The 22455-nt window shown below is 40.4% G+C and overlaps 1 long non-coding RNA gene across 2 annotated transcripts; it reads right to left on the minus strand.

The window, feature by feature from the left end:
• Positions 1-4359: 4359 nt before the first annotated feature.
• LOC146561297 (uncharacterized) lies at positions 4360-8778 on the minus strand. Of its 2 annotated transcripts, none has more exons than XR_014894862.1 (7): positions 8073-8778; positions 6444-6575; positions 6229-6328; positions 6051-6110; positions 5871-5961; positions 5547-5704; positions 4360-4881 (listed from the first exon to the last, which is right to left on the minus strand). It is a non-coding gene; the product is annotated as an uncharacterized LOC146561297 (long non-coding RNA). The 2 variants fall into 2 exon arrangements; XR_014894861.1 differs by having other exon boundaries at positions 8068-8778.
• Positions 8779-22455: the final 13677 nt, after the last annotated feature.

Consider the following 22455-nt stretch of genomic DNA (forward strand, 5'->3'; position numbering starts at 1 on the left):
AGCTGCTAGCTACCTCAGTGCAAAAGTTGTAATGACACAATGATGTTTGTAATATCAGGGCTGGTTGTCTTTTGGTTGTTAATACACCTTCATGCTATCATGCTGATGATTTAATGATGGGTATGAGGTATATATCTTAGGAGTATTTAAATTTGTGCTGCACACGCTCACTATTAAATGGCTAAATAATAAATGTCTGACTCTGATCATCTGTCAAGTCTTCCAAAAAGTTATGTTTTCACTTTAAGTCTTTGACTGTTCTGGACTCGAGCTTTTTATTATGCTGGGTTTTATATCAAAGGGAAGGTGAAGCAGGTGTGGGCGGATTTTGAGATCACATGTATCCATTAAATGGGCACAAGTAACAAAATGCGATTCATGGAACCTGCTTAAGTAAAGTTTCTTATCCTTAGCTTAAGTTCCCTTAAGAGAAAAATCTTGAGACTTTAGTTCAGTGAAAATCATTAAATTTGTTTAACTTTTTTTTTTTTCAATAAAAGATGCTCCATTTATAATGTACATTAACATATTTACCCAATCACTCATCTGCACCTCAGTGCTCACCATTTTTTCATGTTATTTATCCTTGGAGGACTTCTCATTGATCTGATACTTTGAAAAAGTAGCTTAAAACACTGAACTTTTTATAATTAACTCAGTGTGGGCATGTGAAGCAGTGGGAAATCTGGATATGTTTAGTATATTTAAAAACAAAAAGTCCTTTCAGTGCCATTTTTGAAGGGTGACATTTTGTTTTTCAAGTTCAATCCAGCTGAGTGATGGTCTGTGTCCAGTATGTGCATCCATGCTTGTTTAAATTCATGTCACTCAATAGGAGGGCAATGTACTTAACTCTGTCACCATCCTGCCATCTAATGAAGTCTAGTGTTTGCCTGTAATGGCAGGTTTTATCCAGGCTTTTGATGGAACATGTTGGGAGGGGGGTGGATCTCAAAGGAAACGGACACAATGGTGACCTGAATGTCACTGGCAACTTTCGACTGCGCTCATTTGTGCCTGTGTGTCCGCGGGCCATAGAAAACTCTCTGCCCTCTAGAAGAATGAGTTTGTCACACAGTGTCATTTTTAAATTGGGCTCCATTTCTCCCTGCCCACCCCTGCTCGGTTTTGGACCTCACATGAGCTTCATTAGCATTTGCAGGAACTGCGAGACATTTACCACCATGGATTGTGACAGATTTCACAAGCTCAATTTTACTGTTGCCCCAGGGGGAGGGAAGAGACAGTGCTCGCCATCTGTTGATTGTGACTGTACCCGGCACTTCCATAAGAGGCTTCCTTACCGCCATGGCTAATAGTCCAGTGACAGTTCTGGTCTATACACAAGAAGTGGAAAAACACTTAAAGTTTGATTTAACCAGACCTCCAGGCAAAAGCATGAATTTTGGGTTTTTTTTAAAAAAAAAAAAAATCAGCTTTTCATTGAGCTTATAAAACATGCATTCTTAATTTATTAGATGTCAAAGTTAATTTTAAAGTTTGCGATGAAATGTGACATTTAAATTTGACTTGTAAAAGCTAGCATTTCAGTCACTGCTCACTCTGATAATATTTAAGGCTAACTGGCAGTGGAGCGAAAACGTTTAATTTAGTCTTGATTTCTGTATCACGGCAGTACAGTTGAACTTTATGGTGTGTAGTTAAACTGTTGGCCACATAAATAACCAAGCTTAGCCCCTGCTGATCAAAATGACTGGCACAGGTAACAGGAGAGAGACTTTAGAGCTTATCAGTGCTTGCGATGGCATAACAAAACAAACACCGTAGATGTTAATATACGAGCTCAAGAAGAACCGATTAAACACTTATTGCCAAAATATTCCTCAAGTGAGTATTTAAGATGTTCATCTGTGTTTTTAATTGCTCCAGGGACCATTTTTGTTATACAGTAAGCTCATTTAGTTTTCAATACACAAATAAAAAGATTACTCTCACTGCTAATTAGCTTCAACTTAACGATTTTCTTGTATGGCCACCTTTTGTGCAACTCTTCCCCCCCTAAATGTGCCGTGTACAAGCTGACATATTAAAACGGCGGCCCAGATCATATTTTTCTGCTGCTGGCAGTGAAGTCTTTTGAGACCTTGAAAGTTTCTGATCATGTTCTAATAAAAGGAGATGGAGGTGCTGTGCAGCGGGTCACAGAGAAGAGGAGCTGCTCTGAGTGGCTGCACTTTTAGAGGAGTTTCTGAAGACTCTCATAAAAGTTGGAAAAAGAGAGATTTTCAGATATTCATGAGTAATGGTTAACTGAAGAGCTTTGCACATATAAGACAAAATAAATGAATATAAGGCAATGAAAAAGACCGTTTTAGAGGGTAAATTATATGGGCTTGCAATGATCACAGACATTTGAAGTGTTAATGTGTGTCTCTTATTAGGAGTTTCCTGTTGTGTTTGGTGCGTGGAAAATGATATTTCACACGCGTGCCCTTCAATAAAGCTCGATCGCATCCCTGCGGTTTATGAGTCTCCAGTCAAAAAGTCAGCTCGTTGTAAATAAGCTGAGGGATTAGTGAATGATGAGAAGAATGGCTGACGGTCACATGGTGCAGCTGTCTGTATGTGTGTGTCATGTCAGCATATTTCATTTGGAAAGATGACACTTCTATTTCGACTTCTAGATTCATTAGCGGGCAAACGTCAGTGTCGTTGCCATTATAATGGTGATTCAATCTGGGCTGAAGTCAGTGGAGCACTGGTGGGTTAGCATAATGTCCATAAGAAGAGGCAGGCCTGTCCTTTTAACAGGATTTTTGTTTGTGTCGCGCTGCATCTGATTGAAGTAGCACGAAGTTGAAACAGCCCTGTTTGCGTGTCCAGGCAATTCTGCGGTGGCTTCATGTAAACCACCCAAGAATAAAGAATGCGCTTTTTTGCTATTCGTGTTTGTTATGGATTTTTCTATTAGTGAAGTCTGAAATGCTGTGCTCAGTGGAGCCTTTCTGGAGCATGGTGACCTGACCTTGAGGTCTCTGCTCGGGAGTCTCATTTGTGTCTGTGGAGATGGGACAGGATCTCGCTGTTCATTTCAGAATAAATGAAGGCGAAAGATTTGTGTTTATCCTGCTGGAAATAGAGTAGACTAGTGTAAAACTATAAATGCTGTACTGCCCCTTAGGAACACAGTCTTCAGTACTGCATGATCGTAGTTCTGGTCAATAACTGTATTCATCTTCTTTCTCCCAGGTACAAAGATGCAATAAAGCTTACTGCCTTGGTGGCTGACGAGTGCAAACCTGGCCTCGCAAAGATCTTAACATCAGCTGGTTCAGCTACAAATGTGAATTAAGGAAGACACTGAACGATGTGATAAATACTATCGTCACGCGTACGCCAGTGGCGAGGACTGTTGTTCAATGACGTGATTTTAAATCGGGCGTATAGCTCAGTTTCATGGTCCAACAATATACATGACTAAAGTATAGCTGGGAAAAACACAGGTCATCAAATAATGAGCCACCAAGCAGCCAACTGCAACAACACTGATAAATCTGTGTCATGGCTCCTACGGGGCGGTAATTGAAACAAATAATAAAGCCACATATTAACAAAAGAGATGAGTGATCTACTTAATTATTTCCAAAAGAAATTGAGTTAATTCATTACCAATGCAAGAGATGCTGATAGTAGTGCTTTATAATTTAGCTTGACAAAATTATGATTGCTTTTTTTTCTATTAAACCGTAACTGTCCTCCGCTGCTGAGCAGGTGAATTAGATTTTTTTTTAATGTAAGTACACACTGAAGGGGGGAAAAAAACGTTCATAATGGTATTGATCAAAAACCTTATCAAAGCTCTGTTGTCATTTACACACTGCGAGTTGGAAGAGAAAAAAAATCATTGAGGCTGTAAGTAAAGGATTATCACCTTGCAGTGCCACAAATTAGCACTATCTGAAACAATCGTTCGCACTAAGTGAGGCTGGCACTACACTGTAAAAAAAAATCTGTCAAATTTACGGTAAAATACCGGCAGCTGTGGTTGCCAGGAATATACCGTGTAAAAAATGTGGAATCTGTAAAAGACAATACGGTATACTGGTTTTGTAACCCTAATTTTTAAGGTAGACAACGTATTATTTTACCAAAATCATGATAGAAAAAACCAAATATATTTGTCAATTATACAGCAATTTAATGTAAAAAATGCAACTTTCCATAGCTTTTTACGGATATTTGCAGTAAAAAAAAAAAGTAATAATATAATAATATTTACAGTAATTTGTTGTTAATTTAACAGTAATAGGATAGACCCTATTATTGTAAATAACTGTAAAAATAACAGAAATATGTTAAACCTTATTAAAACCTTTGACAGTAAAAAACACAGTGAAATTGTATAACAAATTACAGCATTTTATTTTGACCAGATACATTTTACGGTAAATTCCTGGCAACCACAGCTGCCGGTATTTTACCGCTAAAAATACAGTACAATATGAGGAACATAAATGGTTTACCGTACATTTTACATTTGCAACCGCTAAATATAGAAAAATCTAAAGATGCTCATATACAACCAAGGTAGAGAATATTACTGATAAACAATGAGAAAATTTGACATACCATTTGAAAACAGACTAAACATATTATTTTCTCTATTCCTACAAAACAGCATAGATCTTGAGAATACAGCATGTGTCCATATATATGGCTGGTAATCCATGGAGGAATGAATAAACATGAAACAAAATATTACCTGCCCCTGACCTATCAACAGTAATGAGTCACTGGGTCCTGCCTTGGTGAAGGAAAGGACTCGGTGGAGTTTCTAATGCGCATGGTATTGAAGATACAAGCTCTGCAGGAGTATTTCAATGTCCATCAGGAGTTCACTTTGGACTGGCAGGATCCCCTCTGCAGCAAAAAAAATGGACAAAGTTTGATCAGTGCTTGAGCAAAATGCACAGAAATGAACAAAACGTGCTGCCAAAACCAGATCTAATGATAAATGATTTCTTAAGTGTAAAATATACAGTTCTTAAAGGATAGCTATTGTCAAAATGCAACCTGGGCTGTTTTTTTCAGTTTTTTTTTTTTTTTTACTGTAAACGAGACAAACATATATCTAAAAGCATAATTACGACAAACAAGCCGTTTTTGAGATTGACCGTGATTTTGTTTTGTGGTCAATAGCCAGTGAATGGGAATACTAGGGGGCCGGGGCATAAATTTGAGCACATCAAAATCGATACAGTAAAAAAAAACAAAAAAAAAAAAAACAGCCCAGGTTGCGTTTTGGCAATAGTTATACTTTAAATCTACTTATGTAAAAGTTATACATAGACAACGCAGCCCTAATCACAATCATAATTTGTTGGAAAACGTATTTAAGTTTCGTATTGATTTATCATAGAACTTGAAGTTAATGGCTGAATGCATGGTGATGAGACCTATCATTCAATCTACATTTTATAGCGTATGAAACTGCTCACCTGGACATGAACCTGAGCTCGGCTGATTAAGATTAGTGTCTCCTGTCCATCTTTCTTTAGCAAAACTTGAATAATACCACTGCTTACCTCTTATTGAATCTTTGGGTGCAGACTTAATTGAAGAGCCTCGTATAAACAGGCAGGGTGTGATGTTTAGGGAAACCAAAGAATACAGCCGCCATCATTTCTGCCAGAAGACTCATTGGGTGCAACGAAGCTTTCATTGTGGACTGGCTAGATACCTTCTGCATTCAGAAGGAAAACAAGAAGGGCATACACCATAAACAATAATAACTGACAAAAATAATGAGACAAGAAATTAAAGTAACAAAATAAGTGCAAATCAAGTTTCCCTGTGTTACAGTGTAGCTGAATGTTTTTCAACAATTTGATTTACGGTAAAACACATACCAAATATTTCCAGCCAAGGTTTGTTTCAATCTTCAGCATTTTTTTCCTGCCATTGTCTTGAAACTGTTTCATCTGTCTCTCTCATTTGATGCTGTTTACAAAAACAAAACAGCAATATTGTAAAGGGAAAAAGGAAAATTAATTTAATGGAAAAAAAAAGATTATGACCTGAAATCTCACCATTTCCTGAGAGTCACAGGTCCTTTGAGTATCCTTATGGTTTCTGCTCAAATTCAGTGTCTGAAAAGGGCAGGAACAAAACAAACCTTTTTAATCATAATAAAGACAAAATAAGATTTAGAGACAGACGACAAAGAAATGTGTAAAATATCTTCTTGAATCTGTTTACTTTACTAACCTTGAAAGAGACTCTTGGGTCTTAGCTGTGCCACCACCCTTAAACCTTAAAACAGATGGAGATGATATGCTGGCCTGGCTTGAAATTTCCATATTTGGTGCTGTAAAACAATATCACAAACAATAGATTAATTGTACTTTTTGGACCTTGGCCAAAGCATAATAGAAAAAACAGAAAGCCCTTCATGGCTATTGTGCAATGAAATCATAACTTACTGGTTTGTTTCTCAGATGTCTCCACTCCTAATGATTGTAGTGCCTCCAGTACAATTTCAAGGATTGAGGCAGACAGGTCCGGCAGCACCTTAGTAATGGAACTCCTTATGCTGCCCCCCATTTCCAAGATGTCTGATAAAAGAATGTGAATAAAGGTCAATTTACACCAAGTGGTACCTTTGGTCTTAAAATATGAAGCTGATCTTGCTTGATACTACACTTTTATACAGTGTTTCGTAAGTACCAAACTAACAGCACCATTATTGTGACAGCACACTGTGTTTCAGTGGAACCATTTGGTACCCATACTTCATGTAAGATGTTAATGGATAGAAATCAATTAAGTCAATGGGTTTTGACCAAAAAAATCATTTTATTTAAAACAGCTTACTATCACTTATGTCACACAGAACATCAGCAGGAGGCTCAGTAGAGGGCTCTTCTGATTTCTGCCACAGATCAGACTCTAGCAGACATCTCAAAGTCTCTCTTAAAGGCACATAATAGGCAAACCTATCTTTTCTGTTTTCATCTCTCCCTAAAAATATTTTCTTTGGTTCCGCATAGTTGAAGGCTTTTTTAAAGATCTGAGCTCTGGAGTGCACTGTCCTCAATGGCCCGGTATGACATGCAGAAAAAAGATCATAGCTTTTGACAGACTCACAGACTTTGTTGATGTCCTCCTCTGATAATGATGTGTCATCTTTTAACAGTGATGCAAGTTTACCCAAACTGTATGTCTGTCCCAACTCATGCATGTTCTGCATTTCCTCTACAATGTTCTGTATGGTTGAAGCAGGCAGTAGAAACTGACCCTGCAATTTTAAGTAGAATAGTGAAACGTTTCTCAGAAAAAGATCACAGAATTCAGGGGGCATTTCCATGTTATCTTCATGTGTAATAGACTGTGCAGCAGGCTCGGAAATCAAGGGTACAAAGTCATCTGATGTGGTTGGAACAGATGATGATTGACATGCAGACTCTCTATATAAATCACCAATGCTGCTGTCTGAAAACTCTGTGTTTACGTGACATGTGAGCAGTAAAAGATGATTTAACTCTAAAGGTATTTGTGCATCCTCTTACTGGACAAGTGACCACGTGTCCTTCCACAATATGGCTCTTCAGATGAGCTATTAACTCTTTAGAGTTCTGACACTGACGTTCACACATCGCCATTGCACATGTAAACGAAGAAACCACCACCACACCAGTGACATGGGTGGGGGCAGTGTCTTCGGTAAAAATGAGCCTTAAACGCGCCATACCTGGTGTATGTCTGCTTGCAGCCTGCTTCAATACACCGAAAGAAACAACGTGGCTCATTCCGATGCAGTTTACAATGAAGCACGTAGCCCCTTGATGACTGAACTACCTTACCACAGAATTTACACGTTAACATAACTCCATGTACTTTGGTAATTCCTCCCTAGCGAATTAAGCACGCCATATACAGAAACTAATCCAGAGCAATGCTTCCCTCGCAACAGTAATGCTAACTCAACTCACAAATGCTAACTAAATTCACAACCTCACTCATAAAAAACGAACTGCTAAAATTATCTATAAACGCTGGGCTGGTGGATTTTTATAACAGAGATAACTTGAAGTTGCATGTACTCACCTCACCTCGAACTAATTGTAAGCTGCCAGGATGTCTACAAATTCCGAAGATGCTGTGGTCCAAGCAGCAATAAATGGCGCTAATATACGAGTTCAAAACTGTGTCCGTTAGCGAAGCCAACTTGAGTCTCCTGCATGAAAAAAAGAGCGGTTGGCACACAGCTCAGCAGCGCGCCGCGCTATTGGTCATTTTCAGGTGACGTCATCCCGCAATGTAACGTCGCTCTTTGTTTCTTTAGGAGGTTCGAATTTGATCAGAAGTCACGTCTGCAGACCGCTGCAGCCACGTCTTACCTTGCTTCCCCTTTTTTTGGTGAAATGGTTCGCTCATACTGCACAATGTTGCTACCAGATTTTTTTTCTCTGCAATTCGAACGTAAAACGTCTGTACACAGTTTACCAGCAGTTTAGCTACCAATCAACAGCGATCACACAAATTCAAAATTTAAGGCCGACCCACTTAAGGTGGTCTGATAATATGGCGTGAAACACAACAACATAAAGTTGTTTTAAAATAATAATTAAAAAAGATTATTGAAATCAATTTTATTCACAACCATAAACTTTATTTTTAACATCTTCTTTTGCTGTTGATTTTTTTATCAGAAGGTTAACAATGATATACTGCAGGCCTAACTTTTAATCTGTATATCAGTATCTGAATTTTAAAATAAAAAAATACTATCAGTTTTATTGTCTTTCACTGCTGATATTTGCTTTTTTTTTAATGGTATGTACTGGTTGTATTATTATGGTGGACCCTATTTTTTAACATCTTGTTTCTGTAAAAATGAATGTTTTTGTTTGCTTAAAAATCTACAGCTTTATACTGTGAATTCCAATGTGCACAACCCCAAAAGATGTAGTTTTACTCAAATAATACCGTAAAATCTAAGTTTTTCAGACATTTTCAACATTACAATATGTAATTGTAAAATGTATGCATATTTATTTGTTTTCACAGAAAATATTTATAATTTCAACATTTTATTACAGTAAAAAACAAAGTTTTATCCAGTCTCACAATTAACGGTTATTCAATCTATTTAATACAGTAAAAGGAAGTTTTTGGTTTTACGCTCCATTACCGTTGGAATTTGACGGTGTTTTGCTGTATATTTTACTGACTTTTTTTACAGTGTAGCAGATGAAGTGGCATGGTGGTGATGACTGCTATCACCAAAGCTTTCTGCTGTGGGGCCCTGACAAACACGATATTTACGACAAGCCCTCTGACAAACAGGACAAGGCTGTTTTCCAAACCTGCTGCATTTTACTTTTATGGGAAGCGGGGTGAGAGTGGTGACAGAAGGAGTGGGTCTAGACTGCTGATGCTGGCGATGTGAGCTCCTTCTCCACACCTACTATTTCCAGTCTTCCAGCTTCCAGCGTGGTGCTATTAATCATACTCCAGAAGTTAAGTGTTACTGCAGGCATTGCTGTGTTATAAATTGCATGGGAAATGCATAATTAGTTTGCAACAAATCTATTTTACATTCCTACTGTATTCAGTTGGGGATGCATTTTGTTGCAAATGTTTTTCTGCAGGGATAATGATTGCTACTGGATAGCAGAAGTATTGCTGGCTCACCTGATGCAAATGAGACCAAAGAAAAAGGGAGCAAAATAACATGCTTGACCATTCAGCATATCTTGGAGGTCCTTCGTGTTTTCAAATGATTGCACTGTGCCAAACAGGAAGTGTGTTTACACCCAGTAAATCCCACTTGGCAGGATGCTAAAGGGATGTATGTTCCTGTTCTCTACAGTGTCATAAAGCCAAACTAAACTGACTCTTAGCCAACAAAAGCAATTTTCTGCAGGTCACACGCGCACAGTTTCTTGATAACCTTCTCATTCCTCCTTTAACTTGACAAGCTATGTCCACCTCCAAGTCCTCACTAGGTTCATTAAGGTCTGTGTTCCATGTTTCATCTGACGTGTGCTTGTCTTAAAGCCGAAAGAAGGAAAGCCAACACATTCACTCGTTATTCTCCGTGTCCTTAACCCATGCAGTTACTATTTCTGTGTAATTGGTGCTGGTGTTGCTTGTGCCTCCGTTTAATTTTTTTTTTGATACGGCGCTGCTGTCTCAGTGGAAGGAACAGGGTGCAAAGTGTCCCTCAATACAGGAGGCAAATTACTCCTCCGAACACCCGTGTACATCGCAGAGCTGCAGTAAAGGCAAAACAATTTGTCCAACATGAATAGGCTCCCCGGAGACTGTCTTAAGTGTTAAATGACCTGGGTGAACCCAATACTAATCCACGACTGGGAGTTATTCAGGCTTGGATGGCTAACACTTATACCCTCCGTGCAGCCGTTTGAAGACTGTTTATGCAAATTCAAGGTGATCTGATTTTTTTTCATGGCTTAGTTTACCGTCTCTCTCAGCCCCCTGGAGACTCCTGCAGTCACTTCTTCTTATTCCTCTAGCTCCTCGCCTAACCACTCGCGTCAGTAGGAGTGGGTATGAATAAAATGCAATAAAGGTGCTTCACATATAATTAAGCTTCTTGAGTCATAGTTGAAAACTTTCAGATTTATTGGATTCTTAAAACACCCGACTCCAGTGTCAAAGGGCTGCAGGATGTTGATAGAACACCAAACATGTCTGCCTACTTTTGTTATGCATATTCTCTGAATGTGTGTTTTTTGTATCCACACAGAAAGTGCTGACACGTTTGTGAACAGAGAAATCAATCTGCAGACTTGAGGCTATAAGAAAATATCAAGAATGCGTTTTTTGTTCCCCCCCCCCCCCTTTTTTTTGGGTCCCCATTAAAGCTGAGCATGTAGTGCACTGTGTGCCAAGTACCCTTATTAATACAGTAGGGGGCACCAGTGAGCCGCGCAGGTCTCTAGACTTGACTTGCTGCCTCTTCTCCCTCTCCCTTCTCATAAACATGATTGTGGTCTGCCCTCCAGACATCTGCTTGGTTGTAAAAGGAACAAATAAATAAAAACAAAGGCCTGTGAATGACGCTCCAAGAATTTATGTTCCATGCAAACATATATTCAGTTTCAATATTTTAATCCTTATTGGAACATTTATTGTTTGTGTCAGCGTTTGTGTTTAAGTGCATCTGCGTTGTGTTATGTCTTTGTAAAATGAAAGGAGGACGTAGCCTGCGAGGAAGGAAGAGGACTCAGGAGAGGAAGAGTGGAGCGAAGCTAGGAGAGAAGGTATAGCATGACAGCCAGTCACTGTACAATACAGAGAACAGATCATTAATTAATGCTGCTGAGAGTGTGAAGGGAATCGATTCGCCCCCCTCCCCTCAGCAGGACATGCACTAGTACCCTCATCTACCAGCCATGGTGGGTAGTAGCTTGGTGGAGGCAGGGGAATCGACACCATCCCTGTCAGTTCACCTCCGTTTTAATCACTTCTAATTGTTTCCAATGGCATGCAGTAAATATCCGGCAGGAAGAATGCGAAACATTCATACCCCCTGGTTCTTCTCATCAGGTCCTTTTCTTTCATGTTTTTGTGTGTGTGTGTGTCCTATTCGTCCTATTCATTTACTCCCTCGGTAAGTGCCGGATGCCTTGATTAAAGTAGTTGTTTCATAAGTGTGTTGTTTTTGTTGTGTTCTGTTTTGTTCTGTTTTGTGTGTTCACTGAGCCTGTGTTATCAGTTCACATCGAGGAGGGTGTGTGTGTGTGTGTGTGTGCACTCCTGTCAGGGGGTGACAGCTGGCTCTTTCTGCCCCCGTCACAAAGAGGCTGTGACGACTGGAGTGTGACCAGCCTCTCGCCCCCCTGCCCGCTTTACGCCCCCCCCCCCCTCTCCACCACCCCAACGGCCTGGCCTGCCCTGCTACTTTGTTTGCGGGCCTCTCTCTCTTTAGATCCGCACTGCATATGGGTCTGGTCAGCCATGGAAACCTGCTCAGCCCAATTAGAAGCAGCCGCCAGCTGGGCTTCCCCTCCATTCTTCCAGCCCTCCTCTCTGGCCCTGCCACGTCCCTCTCTGTTCCTCTCCAGTGCCTTCACGCTCCAGCATCCCACAATCAGAGCCTCTCTCATGCCCGTAATCATGCTAAGCTGATGGGCACGCTGTCCCTGGCGCGTGGATGGAAGCAGCGATTTGTGACACATCTCCTCTCTGTGGACGCCGTGCACACACCCATTCCGTTTGCACATACCAAGACAGACAGACACAAATGCACGCCGTGGCAAGGGGTCCACAGTCTCCCCTGCCAGATGCTGCGTTTTGTCTCTGGCCTTACCAGCTGTTTGGAACATGTGGGTGTAGAAAATAAAGGAATGGTATCGAGTCCATATCTCTGTGGCTCGACTTTAGTGAGGATCACGCTGCTTAACTCTCTGGCTCCCGGACAAGGGTGCTGGAAGAATTAGGTTTCAGTGTTTGGAGCAATCAGGGCTCAGTAGTAACTGTGGAATAAAGGCTTTCACTTTTTCAGTACAGATTTCCTGTTTTATTTAAAGAGTTCTGCATTCTGGACTTGTATTCATTCACTTAGCATTTATGATTGCAGATTCTGCGGTCATTCTGAATACGAGAGCTTCTTTCAGCAAGAAAAAAAAAGATATTTGAAGACGTTTCCTTTCTCTAATGGCTCTCAGTTAATTTCAGCTTCCTTACATGCAGTTCAGGGACTTATTTTATGCAAAACAGAGAAACATTAACACATGAAAAAGAGCTTTCATGCTGACAAATTTAATGTCAAACCCTGCTCTGGATGTTTTGACTATATTATTACCGCTGTCTCAAAACTGAGCTATTTTCTGGCTGTCAGACAGATAAATAGGCTTTGGCTGTGGCAGATAGTCATTCTGAAGGTAAATCCATTGTATACTAAATTATCAAATATATAACCGGTAATGTCAGAACGAAAGGTCAAACAAACGACACAAACAGACACACGGCTATTCATTTCTTTAATGGCAGCGCATTCTTTTCATAACTCTAGAAAAGTAGTAGCTAGTAGTATTCTTATTTTGTAAAGAGTACTTTTCAAAATTGTTTCAGTTTTCTCTCCTATTTCTTTGTGGTCATCAATCACTGATACAGGCCTGATTGCACATGAAGTGGCTGGATCCCATTTTGAGGTGTGACAGGGGCCTATTTTGCACCGGTGGCAGTGATGGCTGTGTGTCAGAGCTCGTGACAGGATGCTCTCCGCCCCGTCTCCTGAGGTTTGAGAGTTTGAGGGGCCACTGGCCCCTTTTGTCCTCCTTTTGTAGATGGTCTCCGACACGGCTTGTTTTAGGCGGAGGCAAAGGCAGTAATTGATTTCTCTCTCGTCTCTGATTCCGCCTGTGGCTCTCGGGCGCCGGCTGCATCTCTCCTCTGAGAAACAGATGAATAAAAAGACAGAGCGTGAAGTTTATAGCCAGCAGTCACAGCGCTGACAGATGGTCAAACCTCACGTTATCAGGACCTGATAGAAGTCCCGGAATGTGGTGGTTAGCTTCTGAATTGGCTTCTGAAAGGATCGGTCATATATATTAGAGCAGAGAGTATTGAGCCGTGAAGAGCTGGAGCGATGGGAGATATTTAGGTGCGCAGATGCTGAAGGTGAAAGAGGCCCAAGCTTCTATCTGACAGACTACATTAATAGATCGGTGAACTGATACATGCACAATGAAATGGTACGATGAATAAACCGATTCAGCTCCAGAAATTTAATTTTCATTCCTTCTGCTTCAGCCTCTGTGCGTGTATGTGTGTGGAAATGTGCAACATTGGGACGTGTTTAAGATTCATCCAAGTAAACTCTGAAATCTTTTTCATTTTCATAAATCTGGCATGAACAGGCAGAATTAACGCATGTTGACTGTCCAATCTAATAATCATACGCTCAACAAAAGCAGATTCAACTGTTTCCCCGAGTTTCCATAATACTAAAAGAATCAGCAGAGCATTCATCATAATTGTGACCTTGTGTCGTCCTGTCAACAAGACTGACTTAATCAATTGCAAAAGTTGTCAGCTGTGGCAGGAGGCGTTTAGCCTGCTGACAAGAGAGAGATGGGTTGCATGGACTGTCTGCAGACACTCCAGCCTCCCTCCATTAATGTCATTGTCACATCTCCGCACCGACAGACCCAAACTTTGTTAGGCAAGTTGCTCTAATCCCCGTTCTTTCATTTCTAAATAATAAATGAGCCAATTAACACCGAATGAGAAAATCTCCCTGTATTTTGCAGTCTGAGGTGTTTCTTGAGTCGCATCTAGCAGAGAAGCTGTGGCGTTCTGTGACAGAAAAGCCTGAAAGGAGGCATTTGGTGTCATTTTAGTCAGCTCGCTTGAATTGTTAGCACCTCTCCAGGAGGCTCGACAATTTGACAATGATGCTAAATGAATCATATTTATTAATCGAGTTTAATGCTATGCATCATCAAAATAAATCAACAGCAGTGTTAAGCTCCCTGAATTGTTTTCCCATTACTGTCGTAGTAAACAAATGAAAAGTCTCACTTTTAATGAAATGTGAAGAATATATTTTGAGTTATTCGATAAACGAGAGCGAAGCGTTAAAGAGGACAAAAGACGACGGTGCTTAAAAAAGCAAAGGGGACACTGACAAATGTCCTTACTTGCTGTGCTTTACCCTCCACCCTCCCCTGCGGTAGCTCGGGATGATGACTGCTAGCGCGTCTGTAACCATCCACACTTCACTGCTGAATGACTCGTTGCGAAATGGCACATTTAAATTGCATGCTGTGCTGGAGTGATTTTTCTGCCTACCTTGATGCCTATTTTGTTATGGAAATTCATGATACATTAACATAACCAGCAGGAGTTGGGAACAGAAAATAATGAATCCTAGTGGGAAGGAACAGCGGCCTCCACCCTTATCTGTGAATTAATAAACACCCATACAGTGTGCACCTAAGGGTCACACCACGTACACATACTTACCACAGCAGATAGCTGTTTCTCACTGTTAACTTTCCACAGAGAGAAATGAATGCAATGGCGGCCCTGTAATAGGGAAAGGTGGCTTACAGGTGGTGGGTTCAGAGAGGAGCATGTCACCTCCACCACCTAATGGTCTGATGTATCTAATTTGCCTTTCACAGCAAAGCAGCTCCTAGTCAAAAGTTAAATCCAGCAGTAGTGTACTGTTACCACGATCAGTTGGAGGTGTCATAACCACACTGCTACTCACCTGTGAAGTGTGAAATGGTTGTAGTGCACTATTCCAGCCGTGCATTTATTTATTTCATCATCACATGCAGTTTATTATTACATCAGCCTATCATAACTTGACCCTTTTGCGCATTTTCTCCGCATACGGTGCCGCGGAAAATTGGACAGGATGACTGGAGCGTCCCATTCACTTTTCCTCTCTTCATTCACCTGAAGTTACCAACCTGATTCTGGATGCATACTACAGCCTGTTGCTACGACTACAGCATGTTGCTACGGCAACAGTTCTCGGAGGCACCAGAGAACCCCGAAGGTTCCATCAGCGGTGACAGGCGAGATGCGAGATGCTGAAATGCTCGAGCAATCAAGCTTATCTGCTTCTCAACGAGATGTAATCTCAAATTTGTTGGAAACAATAATTAAGTAGGCGCAATTCTTCGCAGCACTGTCAACAATCAGCTGTGACAACAGGAGAAAAAGCACGCAAAAAAAAAGAGGCTGGAATCGGTGTTACATTTTAGACTCATTTGTCAGTGCAAGTTTGTGGCAACTTTTTTGGCAACCGAGAGTGCTGACAATGGCCAACATGCTGCCTGGAGTGGTTAGGTTAATCACACAGGCACAGGACTCTGCCAGCATTCGAATAGCTCTTAAGATGGTGACTCGTTTTGTTGATTAGTGTTGTGAATTTGCCCATTTGCAACAAAAAACTATGTAATATTAACACACTTGTAGTTAAACTGGCAGCGCTAGTTACCATATTTTAGACAAACTAATTCAGCAGAATCACTCCTCTGAGAACTGTTTGTTTCGGGGTTTTCAGGAGAATTATTAAAACAGATCCATGCAAATAAACACAAAAAATAATCAAGATTCATTTTCATACAGAGTGGGCTATAATGTTACTTGGTTTGATTGAGGCCTTGTCTGTAGTACAGATTTAGTATTCCTAATAAAGCCTGGTGTTGAATTACCACAATGGATTTAGTCACTACAGCAGCAGTATTTTTATTTATTCAGATAAAATGCCTACAGCACATTTCTGTTCATTTCTCAGGAAGGAAGCTCCGACTCCTCCTCGGGTTTAGATTTGAAAACGTTAGCATGAGCAGCACAGTTTAATGGCCAGAGATATCAGAAACCACTGCTTTATACTGTGATGCCCTGATAGCAGATAATACTGATAGTAAATGCACCATCACTGCTCGAGCTGTTTGGTGTCACATTAAAGTCGGTGAAATTCAGCCTCTAAGTACACAGAAGCCGATGAAAGAGCAAAGTCAAGTCAAGTCAAGTCAAGTTTATTTATAGAGCACATTTAAAAACAACCAAGGCTGACCAAAGTGCTGTACAGTAAATACAGATAAAAATACAATAGAACACAATTTCGTAATAACACCTCGCTGATAAAAATAAAATAAAAATATATAAAACAAATAAATTAAACCTTTCTAAAAGCCAATGAAAAGAGGTGAGTTTTAAGAGCGGTTTTAAAAGTTTCTAGGCTTTTGGAGAGTCTGACGTGAGGAGGTAAACTGTTCCACAGTCTGGGTGCAGCCACAGCAAACGCCCTCTCTCCCTTTGTCTTTAATTTATACCTGGGAACATCTAAAAGCATCAGGTCGGCTGACCTCAAAGATCTCCTGGGGCGATAAGTACTAAGGAGTTCTGACAGGTAAGAAGGTGCAGTGCCATTTAAAACCTTAAAAGCCAGCAATAAGATTTTAAAATCAATCCTAAAGGCAACTGGGAGCCAGTGGAGAGAGCAGAGAACCGGAGTGATGTGTTCTCTTTTTTTTGAACCGGTCAACAGGCGAGCGGCAGCGTTCTGCACCAGTTGAAGGCGATGTAGACAGGAACGATCTAGGCCAGCATAGAGGGAATTGCAGTAGTCTAGCCGTGAAGTAATAAAAGCATGGACCAAAGCCTGAATTCGGAGGTGCAGTCATAACTTTGCTCACAAAAAATAAACCCAAACAAACAGACCTTACCTGATTTAAATTTTGAATGTGGCACCAGCTGTTTGCTTCACTCGTAGAGTGTTCATAGAGCAAACAGCAACTTTTATGTCAACTGATCTGACTCTGCAAACGAGAGACCAAAATGCAGACATAAGTGTCCAGACCAACAAGGTGGTGCGTTGGGTTAGAAGGACTCATAGTTCTAATACTGTAACATCTGCAACTGATCTGAGTGTCTCTGTCAGAGCTCAGTTATGTCACAGCAAGAGGGCTGATGGTTCAAGTTTCTGCATGTTTTTAGCTGGTTTCTTCTGCCATGGGACGAAAACATGTTAGTTGCCATTTGTGGCCCAGGAGACTCTTGCAAAAGACTTCCTGAATCTGAAGATTTTCACTTTTTGGATAAATAAAGGTTTTTACCAGTCCTCAAACTGCTCTATTGTGTCACTACAGCTGCTGGTGCCTGACTGAATATGAGAAGTGGGGTTTCTGCCACGCTTTGACTGACATAAACATGCACACATCAGAGTATAGTAGGCAGAGGTAAGTAGTGAGATCAGCTATTAACCTGATAATGTGGTTCAGCACAGGAGGGCAAATAGAGGCAGTTAGTTATTTTTTTGTTTTTATATTTAATAAATAAGAAAACCAGTGGAAACGCCCACATTTTAGACTTGAAATCTAAGTTTGAGAAATAACCTGGATCCTGTTAAAACAGTATTGTTTGTCTCAGGATTGGCACCGTTTCCACCTGACAGGGACATGCAGATTAACCCATCACACAAATGTATATATTATTATCTGTTTAAGTGTTTGCACATGTAAATGACACCTGACTTTGTAAAAACTGGCAAATGAAAAGTAGAGATTTAAATTGAACCCCAACTTGCCTAATGTTTTCTTAATGTATCCTTTTCAGTCTCTGTATACTTGAGTCCATTCATATTAGATGGCCAAGGTGAAAACCCCGGTCTCCCCTCTGCTTGGCTTGCAAGTTCTCGATCTTTCCGTGCATTGATGATTCATTCCCACACTTCGTGGTAACTTCAAGTTACAGGTGGCAGGTTTTTTTTTTTTGGTTTTTTTGCCATAATGAATTTGAACATCAGCATAACCAAACAGCTCAAAAAGTTAGAGCATAATAAAGCTAATGCATTTATTAATGTCCAGTGTAATTACTGAGGATTTTTAGAGCTGCTGCTTTTCATTTTCTTTCATTAGGCTTTCAGGGTGTTATTCTCTGGTTTAAAAAAAAATCAACATGGAAAAAAAATATAATTACTTCTGAAATTGTAAAAAGGGGAGAAACATTTTTGTCATTCCTTTCCTAATAGCACTTAGTTTATTAGTGCTGCATAAAGAAATATTATCATTTAAATTTCTTGTTTCAGTGTAACTCCCTCGCAAAGGGCATACTGCACTCAAACAAGCTACATGCATTTATTCACGTGTTCCAAATAGAGGGTTGGTTCTCAACATAAAAGCTTTGACCTATAGGATAATGACGACAACGTGCAGCTAATGATGCCAATTTAACTAACGCTCATCAGCAGACGTTGCTGATGGGTGTCCAGTTAAACACGAGGCTGTACATTAGTCCTGACGGCTTTTTTCTGATCTCGCCTGTAAACAGCTCGAGCCATAAAGCAGCAAAACAAGTTAACTGCTGCACAGCCGCGCCACACGCATTCGTTTCACAGCCCAGTGAAATTACTTATTTTACACTGAACCAAGCAATGTTTTGAAAACGGCAGTGGAATGAAGTGAGGTGTGAACACCACCCCTGTGAATTATAAAGATGATGGGAAAACCATTAGAGACATGCTCTGCCCAGCCCTAATTTACTGCTCAGTGAGGAGCAGGGAAAACAGAGAGAGACTTGTACAGTTTCACTCTAAAATGTGCCCGATGAGTGCTGTGACATAACAAAATCACTATAGTGACAAAAAGCAGATAATGAGACATGTGAAAGTTACTAAAGACTTCTACAGTTTAGCAAAGGAAATGGCAATACAATAAAAAAAAAAAAGTAAGTGAATCTTTTTATTATTGTGCCCAAATTTCACTGCTGTGTTTCCGTTGCTTCACAGCAGTGAAATGTTACTGTTGGGCTTTCTTGTAGGTCAGGGATGAAACTGCCTTTTCTGTCAGTGAAAACAGTTTGACTACACCTTTAATCCCTGTTTAAATATGACAAAAAATATTTCTTAGGTTTCTACATGAAAGGTTTGTATGTCAGCACGAATCTTTGGGCTTAAACTAAAGAAAAATGTGTAAATTATTCTGGTGGCTCTTTTTTTTTTAAAAAAAACTAACTTTTCTTTAATTTACATGTTTATCTATTGCTTAATTACTTTGATGGTATCTTATCTATCTTATCTCCTATGCACGGTCTTTTTCAGCATGAAAAAGCTGTAAAACTTTTTAAAATATATTTTAAAGTTGAAATTTATGCCTTCTTTCACATTTGCCAATGCCATCCTGTGGGCTGAACTGGAGTCTTTGCTGGGCTCATTCTGGCCCCCGGGCCGTATGTTTGGCACCCCTGTTGAAGGTCCTGGTTCTCACTTTCCCTCTGCAGTATATGTTGTACCTGTGCAACCTGAGTTCTCCCATCCTTCTTGCACGATCGTGCAGCCAAAAAGTGATAAGAAGGTGATGACGCCAGCGGCCTCCCTCTGGCCCTCTGCAGTCCGCGCCTCACTCCTCAGACTGCCTGCCAGTTCTGTGCTTGGTTAGAAAGTCTTACAAAGAAGCTGCAGCGATGAGCAGACACTTTATAGTATTTTGTGCTGAGGGGCTGAAGTGGATCCATTAAACTCTGAATTTTAATTCATTTCACTTTTACGAAGCACATTCAAATTAAAGTACTTTAAACTGTAAGTTCAAGTTAGCACTAATTGTAAGTTTAATAGAAACTATGAGCAAGTACACAAACCTACACTGGTTATTAGCATGAGTACCGTGGTGGCAGCCATTTCTGACCACAAAAAGCTGTGCACATCTATATAACTATGTGTAACCTCACCGGAATCCACAGGGGTAGGTTACATGGGTTTTCCACAATCCCTATGGTAATAATAATAATAATAATAATGGTAGACAATAGCCTAGCTTTTATCCTTTTTCCCAAGGCAACTTTTTTTCAGAAGATGCCAGCTCATGCAGCAGTCTCCTATAGGAGACTGCTGCATGAGCTGCAGTCTCCCCTATAGGGACTAGGTTTATGCTCGCCTCGCTGGACGCATTTACATCTAATATTACAAATATAATCATTTTAAAAGCCCAAACACAACAGAAATACTCCATCAAGAGAAATTCAGTTTCCGAGCGATGATTTAAACTTTTCATAAACCGATCATAAGAAATATGATTTAACCTGATTACTTTCCAAGTTTACATAAAAGCAACATATGCTTCTGTTTTTTTTAAATAGTGACAGCTTCCAAGCCAAGCCGGTCCTGCTCCTCTTCAACAATTAGCAGCACCATAGTAACAGGAACGGCTGTGTTTAAAAGATGATTGATTTGACCCATATTTACAGAGCTGATCAAACGCGTGCTAAAGCGAGATGAATGGTATTGAGAAAAACAAATGCATGAGATATGTGTTACTACCATTTGAAGGTTGGAGCTGCAGGTTGAAGCACCGTGACCATCACCAGCAGCCTCCAACGCTTTGCTGTGGAGCTGAATGGACAAGGCAACCCTCCTGCGAAAAGCATTCACGGTGGATTCAATGATCTCGTTCCACATGCAACTGCTTCCCCCCCTCGGAGCACTCGTGTTTTTTTTTTGAAGGCCACTTCAGACACTTTTCAAAAATTTTAATTTGCACATTGGAGTTGTACCCGGGGTTGTTCGCCACTGCCTAAATTATTTTTTTCCCCTCTATCTTGTCACTTTGAAGGAGAGTATAAATTTTTTATTGCTTAAACAAGATAAATCCCCTGCTGCCACCTCAAAATTTTAATATTCTTCAACTTGGAGGTGGGCGTGTTCTCGATGTGTGCTCACGAGCTGCAAGTCTCTCAGGACTGCACCCGCCAGTCCTGCTGCTTCTTGCTGAAATTTAATTGAATACCCGGTACTAATGGGTGTCGCTTCCCATGCGATTAACGTGGAACATAAAACAACCTTTGGCTAAAACATGAGTGACGCTCATACCAACAACTTCAGACCTGACTGTGTGCTTTCTTCGGTTCCCAGCCGGACATCCCGTGTGTGTGCAGCAGGTCGGATGAACAGCTGTCTTCGCGCATTGTCATCATGCTTAGAGGTGGTTAAATTGTGCGTTGTGATTTCTGCAAATTTCGGTAGTGAGTCATCATCATCAGTTTTAATGACCACTAAATCACTATCATGCTAGTATCGATCGACACCAATATCAGCGTTGATATGTTAGGGTCCCTGGCTCGTTGACCCAGTGTTTTGTGTTTTTGGTTCTTTGATTTTGTTATTTCATTATTTTCTAGCTTTGCTTTATGGGTTTTAGGATCATTCTTAGTTTAGGTTCTCTGGGTGGGGTTTGGTTAGAGTTTTAGTGTTCTGGTTTTCTGTCTGTGTTCCATGTTGCTGTCTCCCCTGTCTGCTGTATCCCCACATCCAGTCAGTGTCTGTGTCTGCCCTGGTTCCACGTCTCTGTTCCCTTTGTTATAGTGCCTGCCTGTGAGTCTGTGTTATGTTTCCTGTTTTACTTTGGAAGTCCATGTCTGATGTTAATGTGTCTGGTTTTGCTTCCCCTGGTCTCGTTAGGCCTGATTTGTCCCAGCTGTGTTTCCCTCCTTTTACTCATTCCCTGATTGCTCCTTCTGTGTATTTAAGCCCTGTGTTTCTCTGTGTCCATGTCGCGATCTACTGTTTACCTTACTGTGTGTTCTGTCATTCCTCCAGTTTAAGTTTATTTTGAGTTTTTTCAGTTATGTTATATTCTGAGTATCACATTAAAGCCATTTTGAGTTCACGACTGTCTCCGGAGTCTGCACCTTGGGTCCTATTCCTGTCTGCACACAGCCACACCTAACATGATATCGATATTAGGATTATCCACCCACCTCTATACTTTAATCAATGAGCTGCTCAGTCTTCTCTCTACTATAACTTAAGTATCGTTGAGAATTTGCTACATCACCTGAAGAAGCATATTATCAAGTTGATAATTAGAGCACCAACAGAAAGCCAGATAAAGAGATTGAAATCATTATTCGTCTTTCTGTTTTGTTCTTTTCGTCACGAGGGGCCATCACCACGAGACAAACATGCTTTTTTTTTTTGGTCCGACAGCAAACGGAATCTGCATAACC

The sequence above is a fragment of the Mchenga conophoros genome, linkage group LG13 (assembly GCF_057382185.1).
Source record: "Mchenga conophoros isolate Kocher_MC1m ecotype Shallow Benthic linkage group LG13, M_conophoros_male_GT1.1, whole genome shotgun sequence".
Taxonomy (NCBI): Eukaryota; Metazoa; Chordata; class Actinopteri; order Cichliformes; family Cichlidae; genus Mchenga; species Mchenga conophoros.